This window comes from Botrytis sinoallii (assembly GCF_014898435.1).
Source record: "Botrytis sinoallii strain Bc 23 chromosome Unknown BSIN_005, whole genome shotgun sequence".
Classification (NCBI taxonomy): domain Eukaryota; kingdom Fungi; phylum Ascomycota; class Leotiomycetes; order Helotiales; family Sclerotiniaceae; genus Botrytis; species Botrytis sinoallii.
In genome coordinates, this window is record NW_024066032.1 from 2876705 (window position 1) to 2889433 (window position 12729).

Sequence of the window (12729 nt, forward strand, 5' to 3'; positions counted from 1 at the left end):
CCGCTTTGTTCTATATATCAACTATCAGTGTTCTGAGAGTAGATGGTGGAAGGAAAAAAAGAGGTTCTGATTTCCGAAATATATAATATATGGAACCAATATATGATATTTTGGAATTAAAAGCTTCAAGTTTTTTTATAGGGTATTATATAGATTTATAGTATGCAGATTGGATTATAATAACTTTATAGTCTATTATATTAAATTCAATTACGAAATAGTACAAACATTTATATATGTGGGATTGAGAAAAGCCCATTTACATTTCTTTCAATATTTAATTAATAATTAGATATACAGCAATTAACTGTTTATACTAAATCGATTTCGATTTGAATAGAATGTGTAGTATATATCAACCGCATTTGTAAATATAATATAGCTTTACTAACCTTCTCGCTAAATCCAGATCTATTTTTATTTATTATTTATATTAATTAACATCTGTTTGGACCTCCCTAAGGGTATTTAGATGTATTAAGATAAGAACTATTTGAACAGCGTGATCATCGCAATCGAATTTAGCAATTTAACTTCAATGCTAGGGCTATTCGCTCCTCTGTAGATACAATCCGTTTCTGTTTTCAGAAAGGAATATTAATCCGGATTGTTATTGAGACAAAGCTTGGTTCCCAAGTGAATAGACTTATTGTAAACTTCGATTTTTATAGTAAAGAGAAAAAGCAAGAGTAGATTGCTATTTGTTTAGCCGAACAGCAGGGCTCTTGTGTTATATATTGGGTTTGTAGTTTTTAGAGGTATAATATATTCGAATAATCAGTTAAATAATAAATTTATAAGGGAATAAGCAATAAGCTTTGTTGAAAAGATTATGCTTTCTAAGGATCCTTTAATAATTAGAACAGATTCTGAATATAAAACTCTAAATCGATTGATCAGCTAAATAAGCTTGCTAGATATATATAAGAGTTTCTTGATATATATAATTATCTGCTTATTAATTGCATTTCTATAGGGGCAAGGGGCTAATCTAAATACTTTAGATTGTTTATAGTATATTTAAAAAAGTAATATAGTTTCTTAGTACTATTATATAAACAATCCAGCTTGTTATTTTGATAATCAAATCGCTAATGATAAACAGCGTAGTTGCTATAGCCTGTTTTTATAGCTATTAGTTAATATAAGACTACTTTTGATAAAGTTAATTTCTTTAGCTCCTTTATATTGTATTTAGGAAACCACTTCTTATAGCTAATAGAGAAAAAGAGTTCATCTTTTCCTATCAGATAGATTCTATATATAGGCACTTCTAACAAACAATCATTCAGACCCCATTGATTATTAATAACTTATTGATTGCCTAGTCTATAAACCCAATTATATTTATATTTATTAAACGATCTATTTCTTATTACCTTCAATCTCTATATATTCAGATAACCATTTTATCCTGATATCGAATTGTTTTATTGCTTTATAATACTTATAAAAAGCCCATTATATTATGAGCAGTGCATTTCCATATATACTTCAGATAACCGATATACTATCAATATATATCCAGATCCGGTTATTTAAGGGATCTTTAAGCATAATGATTAGATACTCCAATCCGGTGCTATGCTCCTATCGCTTTTATATCGAATATATATAAATCACTTTGAATCTATTTAAATCCAGAGGCTATTTAAGTATTATTATAATATATTGTATATCTATAGCCAATATAATATTTACAATCAATAATTTGTTCTGATCTATTAGAGAAAATTGTATAATCTTCAAATAGGAATTGTTGCTATTACTCTTTAAGGCTTGAGCTACTTCTTCTTTGGTTAATCCTCTTTGTTAAATCTGTTCTATAGCCAATCGAAAAGTGTAGATAGAGTAGCTTTGAGTATTGCGTTTCTGAGATAAAACGGCTGAACCACTGGATTCTTGTAAAAGGCTTTCTTATTATACCTGCTCCTTATTTGCATTTTTATATTACTAGCTTCAAACAATTTATTAGTAAGTATTGATTATCGATCGTTTTTAATCGAAATATAAATTACAGCTTGGTATATTCTAATATGATTATTCTCGATAGCAGGCTTGCTTTTTTGATAAGAGCTATAATCAGTATTGTCTTATATACTAGAATCACTTCTCTTACAACAATATTGATTACTCTATTAATACAACAGAAATAATCTTTTATATCTATACTTATACTTGAATCGCTTTAATCTAGGCTAGACTTATATTTACCAGTATACTATACTTTTATACTAAATAATACTACTAGAAGAATACAGATAATCATTGCTTTTTTTAAAAAAGAAGCTAGTGGTTCATATATAGTACAGGCGATCGATCTGATATACAAGACTACTTTTATAGCTTTCACTATATATGTTTTGATATATTATAAAAACAAAAACCAGCGATCAAAGAAGACATCTAGCCACCTCAGAGTAGGCTGAATGTTTTCACTTGTTGTAATCAATACTAAAGTAATTATCAAATCTGGATTCACTATCAAAAATAGATTAGTAATATCATATTGTTTAGTAATATAAAGTAGTTCGAACTTCTCAAAAGCGAATAGGATTCTGTTCTTCTTGTTCTATCTGATGATTTGCTGTACTCGTTGTTATAGGATCCTAGTATTTGTAAAGAAATGTTTGAAAGAGTGATAGATCGCAATATTATCTGTATAGCCGAAACGGAATTTTGTATCTCAATTGAGGAGCTCAGCAAAATAGAGTATATAGAGTATAGATAATAATGGGAACTCCTGAGGAGTACTGTATATTACTAGATACTCCTTAATTGTAATGTTTTCAAATCTTATTCTGACTTTTCTGTTTGTAAGGAATGAGTTTATTAGTTTGAGCAGTAAAGTTGGCTATTCTTGTTTGATTATTCGGCTTAAGAGTCGATGTTTTAAGAGAGTATCAAAAGCTTTTTATATATTTATAATAACAATCGAAACTATATTACTAATTGCTAATACAAGCTTCACATTATGAATAAAGGCAGCTATTAGATCTGTCCCTGATTTTCTGAGGAGTGCTTTATAGTATTGTAGACTGATTATTTTATATCTCAAAGCTATTCAAGATATTTAGCTGGCTATATACTATTCGAGATCCTTTTCGATATAGAAGATCAGAGCTATTAATCACTATAACTATAGTGATATTTTATCTTTCTTATTTACCTTAGGAATTATTATTATCTTTACTAATTTCCATCCTTCTGAATAATAGTTTAGAACTAGGTATAATATAAATATCTCCCGGATTAGTAACTTGACACTCAGCCAGTATACCTTAAGGAAGCGCACAGTAGCTCGATCCACTTTTGGTGCAGTATACAAAGCTTTTATAACATACTTTTCTACCTCTTTAGCCAAGATTATTCTTTTCCAGGAAAAGGTCCCCTTATATATTTGATTGCATAGTGGATCGTTTGGAAGATCATTGTCCGCCTTGAATCGATCTAGAACCGCTGTAAATAGAGTATTCGCTTTTTTTTATATATTGCAGATCTTTTGTTTACCGATTATTAGAGAGGGGGATTTCGTATTACTTTCAGGGATTAATTTATACCATCCTATGATTCGATAGAATTCTTTATTGTTCTTAACCCTATCTAGATGTATAGCTCAATCAAATTGACTACACACAACAAATTTCGAAGGAAACTTTTTCTTCGAAATACGACCCTTTCGCGATTGATTTAGATCATAGTTATTAAACCAAATTGATTACAATTGCCCCCAAGTGATTCTGATCAGTAGTTGTTGTAATACTGTTATCGGCATTCCAAACACAAAACGTATACGAAAATTCGCATAAAATTTTCACCTCAAATTATCAAAATAAGAATAAGATCCTTAATATAAATTGTCTTGATAATCCATCAACACTTAGAGATACAGCTATAATAGAGGCTTTTTCTAAAGTCTCTATTATACTAAACACTTATCCTACTATTGTTCTAAATATTCCAATACCTTCAAGCCCTCTTCCGCCTTCTGAAAACCTTCAATTCGAAATCTCTAGCCCTATTCTATCAACCAATCAGTCAATTAATTCTGAAAAAAGAATTGAAGAATTCAATCTACTTAATAACCCCTTCATTACTCAAAATATAATCAATACTATCTATATATTCAATCAGAATAAGAAACGGTACTCTACAATACCCCTTAGCAATCAGAACAAACAATCTAGAATCCAAAACAACCCAAATACACCCAAGGAAGCTATTTTGAAAGCTAGAGACCTTATAATACTAGCTTCCTCTCTCTCCCAATCACACAAAGAATAATCCAAGCTCTTAGATCTCCTAAAGATCTTTAGAGAATATACTAAAAAGGGAAAGCTTACTACAGCTTCTAATATCATCACCTCTCAAATCACTATACACAAAATCGAATTATAAGCAAAAGTATTAGCTAAACCTCTTTTGCCCACTACTACTACTACCACTATATTGAAACCAATATACACTGATATTTCAAAAAAAGGAGAATGGAATTTAGTTTCCAAAGAGAAAAACATTACATCTATTAATATAAAAAAGAAATCTAATCTCATCCAAAAACGAATTATCTTAATCAAGCCAGATTTTCCAAACCCTACCTCCTTTTCCCTTTTAATTATTCGAAACAAAATAAATAAAGCCTTTCAAAAGATCAGAATCAAAGGGCCAGTTATTACAATAACAACTATATTCTTCAATAATAATATCATTATTATAACAAATAATCCCTTTATATTACAATTCTTATTAAAGAAAAAGGGATACGATAACTCTCACCTGTACGTGGTATATTCTACAAACCTTCAATTGTATAATCGGAAAGCTAAATAGAGTCAGCTGGAGCCGAGTAGTGGTTATATACTAATCAGAAGCTGTATTGGGAGCAAAGATATATATAACTGATTACCAAAAGGTAATTGTAAAGATACTTGAAATAAAGGATTATTAATAAAACAAAAATGAAAACTATTTGATGATGAAAGAAAAATAAAAATAGGATTGATACAAAACTATATCTTTACAAATCTATATAAGGAACAGAATTAAAGCATATTATAGTAAAATGTTTGTAAAACAGAATTAGTTCTTGAAATAGTGAATAATAAAGCTTTTATAATATAACTAAGTCTGACTAAAGTCTGTATTAAAAGCAAAGTCGATATCCTTAACTTGACAAACAAAAATCGATAAAACATCTCTAGAATACTAGTATGTAGAGTTTTCACAACCCAATAATATATACGATCTGTAAATATATTAAATCAGATATTTACAAATAGTAAAAGAAATAATAGGAAATATATAAAGACTAGAATAGTATCTACTAAGGCTAGTGGGAGTATATATGAAATAGAAGGAGGAACATTTTTAATATCTTATTTCCAAGTATACAAAAGCGGTATAACGGCGAAAGAGCTTTAATATAGAAAAGATACTTTTAACAAGCTACACTCGACAATACTCGATTGATATTACAACAGCAAAGGATTTCAGGTAAAGGTTAATCCTATAATATATATATACAATGCGCTTCTAGCATTCTACTTTCGATTATAAACTATACATTAGGGAAATGGATTTTACAAGCAGAGCTTTGATTAATAAATTGGAAACATTATAGAAGGGCTATCTGATTAGAGGTTTAAAATAGCAAGTCTACAAAACATAGTCAGCCTTATTATATAAAAGAGATTCGGCAAAATAATACGAAACAACTATTAGCTATAAGGCATAGTATATAATGACAGCGATAATGATATTGTTTATATAGCTCAAAAGGACAAATACATATGTCGATCTATAATCAAATACTATAAGGCAGAGGGTATGATAAAGGTATCAGATAAGTTTAAGAAGTAAACAGGAATAGAGACATAAAGGAATGATTTTGATTCTAACCAGAATTTTCAAAGGTAATTATATAATAAGTAGTTTAACATAATCAAAAAATTCTATAGAAGTCTAGTACTAATAGCTTTATTATAAGTGAGCCAGGAAAGTGTTTATAGATATAGCGAATCTACTTTGTATTATAATATATTCTAGAAAGTAATTATAATATAATTCATTTCTGTACATATCTTCGACGCCGAGGTAGTAGGTGCTCTAAAAGGTTATTAAAGCGTGCTGTCCGACTGAAGCCGGCTGAAACAGATCACTATGTGTAATCGACAGTATCTCAGTTATCTAGTATATCAGGGGTAATACCTCTGATTCATTCCAATGGATATTTCTATATTATTATGAGATTATAAGGAACAGGTAAGTAGCAATCCGATGGTTATCTGGATATATTGGAATCTTTGGAAACGAGAAGGCCGATCGGCTTGCCGATCTAGATACTCATAGTAATCGTATCAAGACGATAACTCATCGCTCTCTATTATTAATGGGATAAGCTTAACAATCAGAATCCTCAGATAAAGAGTAGAATAGAATAGTGAAAGCAAAATGAGGTACCCTTATCGACTAATATCGTTATTAGCACTTCAGGTTATTAAGTCAAGAAACCTAAAAAACTTATCTTTCTCTATTTTATTCTTTAGCGATTAGTGGTATTCAGAATCGGATATAGAGACTTTACATTCTATCACTAATGCTTTTAATATAATAACACTACTTCAAATGCTTTTGCAGATATAGTAAAGAGCTTAAGCACCTAATACTCTGCTAATACTCTTGTATTCAATTCAATAACTGGCCAAATAAACCCGGCTTAATCCTATAAGATATAAAGAATACAATCGACTATCTCTCTCTTTTTCTAAAAACCCTAACAAACTTATAATCTTTCTAACAATTATTAATCACTTCAAGCAATTACACTTAATCTTTTCAGAGATCCTCTGATCTCTTACTTTCACATTGTTAATTAGGGCTGTATCCTCTCTAGAGCTGCTTTCCCCTTTTTTATCGCTATATATAAACTATATCAAACAAAAACTGATAATATAGAGCTCTCTAATTAACCACAAATCTAAACTACTTAGTATAAAGTAGATTGAACAATATCGATATTACAAGTAAAAGATAAACGGCAGGAGCATACATAGTACTCCTAATCACTTCTCTCTCAATCTGTATTACAGCTATAGAAAAACAGAATGTATAGTTATGCCAGCACTCCCGCTAGCATAGTCCATCCCTAGTACCCCCTGGGAGATTGTGGCGAGCCCCTGCAGCTTGCCCCCTGGATGTAAATTAAAATAAATAAATAAATAAATATTCCAAACGAAAACCTAAACCTACAGTAAAAGTAACCAAATCTTAAAGCCAACTTTGAGATCATGATACCTCCTCCTCTTCTCCTATTAGAGATTCACTATCCAGCTCTTTCTACAATAACAATATTATCTTTAATCAAAAGAAAATACTCTCTACAAAAAAGAAAAGCTATATACAGATATTTGATTCAAATAAAGCTTATTTTAATTATATTAATTTATAATATATAATAGGATTCCAAAATCGATAAGAGGCTCTCAATAATATTGATATAGATAGTAATGAGAATAATAATAACAAGAGGGATATCAATAATAGCTATAATACTAATCAAGACTCAAAATATCATATCTATAGTAATTCAAAAAGTAAAAAGAATCTCTTTATTTTGATATTATTGAAAGAAAGATAAATTAGTAAATCCGGAAATTGAAACTAAATATATTTCAAAAAAATCTATAAATCAATTTAAATAGAAATCTTATAAAAAGTTTTTTTAAACTTAATATAAAGTTATTTATAAAAGATTAATAATGATCAAATTAATTTACTAAATAGAAAATACTTTATTATAATTAATTTATATAAGCTATTGCTTTAGAGCATAAAATATTATATTAATAATAATAAGAATCTAATTGATAATCAAATTAAAAAGAAAATCAATTTAATATAAATATTCTCTTTTTTTATTATTTATTTAATCTAATTGATTTGATTTAGATTAAGGGAATGTTATATAGAATACTTGATATCTTTTTAATCTATTTGGTTGAAATATTAGATTTAATGAAAAGAATGATATTATATAACCTTATGCACCTGATTATCTATGGAAAATGCTTTTACAAGTAAGCGAAGCTAATAATTGAAAATATTATTAGTATTGAAGTCATTATATAGAAAACTAATCGATTCTTCAATTTTTATTTGAAATTTATATAGCTAGTAGTAAATTTGTATATTATTCTATAGCGTTAATATAATAAACAATTATTTCTTTGAATGAGGAGATTAATCTTGTTGATTCAATATATTTATATCTTTTTTAGATAAAAGTATTTAAAAGGTGGAATAAATATAGCTTTAGGATATATAAAATAAGGAATTTATATTTTTGAAATGTATTTTATTATTAACTAATTTATAATTAGAACACAGCGATATAAATCCTTATTACAAACTACACACTTATCGAAAAGGCCTCGAACAACTGTTTTTCTAAAATTGTAGATAGTTTATTTTATATTAATAAATCTTTAGAGATTTTAATAAATCGAGAAAACTACTTTAGCCGTCTTATATATTTAAATCGACAACCTACTGCCCTCTTTAACATCAAGTATACTATAAATTATACAAAACTATTCTAGTAAATATAAGTCCCTAAGGACTAATATTGCTTTCAAGCTTATTGATTTTTTATCATATCTAATGTCTAATATTTGTTAATCTTTATAGTAAAACTACTAATATTTATGTGTATAAGCCCATTTCAAGCAGAGTTTGTAAATAAGATTTATAAAAAAGCTTAAAAGACAATACAAAACAGGAAAATAATAAAATATCTCTATATTTATTCCTTTATAACACGCTTTTAAATAAAAAGTAGCTTTCAAATTCTAATAGTTTTGATTTAATAATTCTATTTACTCTATTCTCTTTATTCTTAATATTTTATTAATATAACCTTTATATTTATTCAATTAAATATTAATATTATATTTTTCAATACCTTTGGTCTTATTTGATATTAATAATATATAAATACGATAATATTTATTCACTAGTTCTAAATATATAAAATAAAGATATAAGTTATATAGGTGGCTGGCTAATGAGAAATGGCAGTGAGAAATGGTGGTGAGAAACGATAATAAGAAATGGCTACTAAGAAAACCTGTAAAGTTTAGTCTTTTAAGATATAATATCTTTAATAATAGAGATGGTAGCTTTATTAATTCTTTAAAGAAAAATGCCCTATTTATAATTATGTCTTTAATAGTTTGTCGTTTTGTATAAATGTATAATATTATAATATTATAATTAATAATAATCTATTTATTAATAATAAAAAGATAGAAAATATATTTTCAAAATGAATTTATTTTATTTATTTATTTATTTTAAATTTACATTCAGGGGGCAAGCCGCAGGGGTCGCCACCGACCTCCCAGGGGGGTACTAGGGATGACTATGCTAGTGGGGGTGCCGGTATAGCCATGTGTTCTGTTTTTCTATGGCTATGATATAGGCCGGGAGAAAAAAGCAGCCAGGAGTGCTGTATATACTCTTGCCGTTTGTTTCTCGCTTATAATATCGATACTGTTCAATTCATTTTATATTAGGTAGCTTAGGTTTATAGTTGGCTAAAGGCTCTATATTATCAGTTTTGTTTAGTACAATTTATATACAATAGTGGAGGAAGGAAATGACTTTAAAGGAAAAATACAGTTCTAATTGATAATATGAAAATAGGAAATTAGAGGATCTTTGGAGAGATTAAATATAATTGTTGAAGTAATTGATAATTGTTAGAAAGATTGCAAAGTCTATTAGGATTTTCAAAGAAGAAAGAAATAATTGATTATATCTTTATATTCACAGAATTGAATCAAATTTATTTAGCTAGTTATCGAATTGAATACAAAAGTGTTGCAGAGTATCAGGTGCTCAGGCTCTTTATTATATCCGCAGAAGTATTTTGAGATAATATTGTTGTACTGAAAGTGTTGATGGTAGGATACAAAGTCCTTGTGTCTGGTTCTGAGTGCTACTAGTTGCTGAAGAATAGAGTAGGGGGAGAGCAAGTTCTTCAGGTTCCTTGACTTGATAGCTAAAGTGCTAACAACAATATCAGCTAGCAAGGGTAACCTTATTTCGCTTCCACCATTTTTGTTCTGTTCCTTATCTGAGGGTTCTGGCTATTAAGCTTATCCCACTAATAATGGGAAGCGATAAGTTGTTGTTTCGATACAACCACTACAAGTATTCAGATCGGCAAGCCGATCGGCCTTCTCGTTTCTAAGGATTCCAGTATATCCAGGCAATCATCAAATTACCACTTACCTGTTTCTTATAATCTTATAATAGTATAGAAATGCTTATTGGGATAAATCAAAGGCATTACTTCTGATATATTAAATAACTAAGATGCTGTCGATATATATAGTAATCTGTTCAGCCGGCTTCAGTTGGACAGTACACTCCAGACCTTTTAGAACGCCTACTACCTCGACATCGAAAACATGCGAAAACGGATTGATCGCCTTATAACCAGATGCCACTGGAAATTGTCCCTGGTAGATTGTATAGCCATAGCCAACTATCTTTTGCCCTCGGTAGTACTGTTTAGTGCCATCTGAAAAGACTGTGATATAACTATCAGATAAACAGTTCCACCATTATATGAATTCAAGCGCGGCTGCTTCTTTCTTCACGCCTCCTATAGGGTCGTTGCAGCTCCCTGCAAAGAAGTGTGACGGGGAGAGTATTGATCTTAGTGCTTTCGGGATCAATCCGGCTAGTCTGCGGAGGTTGGTGTTGTTCATCTTGCGTTGAGGTGCCCGTGCTAGACGAATCGCCAGTGGGCAGAAATGAATTATATTATAACTACTTTCTAGAATATATTATAATATAAAGTAGGTTCACTATACCTATAAACACTTTTCCAGCTCACTTATAATAAAACCACTAGTACTAGATTTCTATAAAATCTTCTGACTATATTAAATCATCTATTATATAATTACCTTTAGAAGTTCCAATCAGAACCAAAACCATTCCTTCACACCTCTATTCCTGTTTACTCCTTAAACCTATCTAATACCTCCATTATACCCTCTGCCCTATAGTATCCGATTATAGACTGATATACGCATCCGTTCTCTCGAGCCATATAGACAATATCGCTATCGCTATTATTATATACTACATCTTGCAGCTAATAATCGTTTTGTATTATCTTACCAAATCTCTTCTGTACAACAAGGCTGACTATATCTCACAGGCTTACTATTTCAGATCTTTAGTTAAACAGTCCTTCTATAGTGTTTCTAATTCATTAATCAAAGCTCTATTTATAAAATCTATTCCTTCAATATATAGTTTGTAGTCGAAAGTAGAGTACTAGAAGTGTGTTGTACATATATATCGTAGGATTGGCCTCTGCTTGAGATCCTCTATCGCTATAATACCAATCGAGTATTGTTGAATGTGGCTTGCTAAAAGCGTTCTTTCTATACCGGAGCTCCTCCGCCGCCATACCGCTCCTACACACTTGGAGGTAAGGTGCTAAAAATGTCCCTCCTTTTATTCTATATATGTTTCTATCAGCCCCAATAGACATTATTCTAGTCTTTATATACTTTCTACTATTCCCCTCACTATTTATAAATATCCGATCCGATATACTTGCAGATTATATATATTATTAGATTGTGAAAACTCTACACATTAATACTCCAAAAGTGTTCTATCGATTTTCGTTTATCAAATTAAGAATATCGGCCCTACTCCCAATACAGACTTCAATCAGACTCAGCTATATTATAAAAGCTTCATTATTTGCTATTTTAAGAACTAATTCTACTTTATAAATATTCTATTATAATATACTCTGACTTTACTCCCTATACAGATTTGTAAAGACATGATTCCATATCAATCCCACTCTTATCTCCCTTCCATCATCGAATAGTTTTTATCTCCGTTTTACTGGTAATCCTCTATTCCGAGTATCTTTGTGATTACCTTCTGGTAATCAATTGTATATACCTTCGCTCCCAATACAGCCTCCAATTAATATACAACCACCACCCAGCTCCAGCTAACTCTACTTAGCTCTCCGATCGCACAATCGAAGGTTTGTAGGATACACCACATACAGGTGAGAGTCATCGTATCCCTTCAAAATGAATAACCATAAAGGATTCAGCTACTTCTTGAATTACTATAAAAACAGTAGTATTCTATCTCCAATACTTTTTATTAAATGTAAATTAATTCAAAACCTTTTTAACTAAATATTAAAAAGGGGCTTTTTTCAAAAATAATTCAATTGATTTTAATACTTTTTAATTTTTTATAATATAACCATTATATTTAATTAATAAGAAAAAAGCTTAGAAATCAAGAAAAGATTTATTTACTCCTTGCTTTTTATTAATAAGCTCTTTTAGTAACTTTTGCTTTTCCTTTTTTAAATTACTTTTTTATACTTTGAATTTTTGTTTTCAAAGCTTTCTTTATACTCTTATTTTTAAAAAAAAGTAACCTTTCATCTACATCTAACTCTTATTTATTTGTTAATCTCTTTCTGATATTAGTATATAATATAGTTTCTCTATGTAGTATATTTATAGTTTATATTATAGCTATAGGATTTCCTGGAATATAGTACTTTCAAAACCTAGATTTGAATTATTTCAATTTATTATAAAAAAGGTTTCAAATATTTAAGGGATATATATCTAAAAAGCTTTAAGAATAAGAGTGAAAGGAATA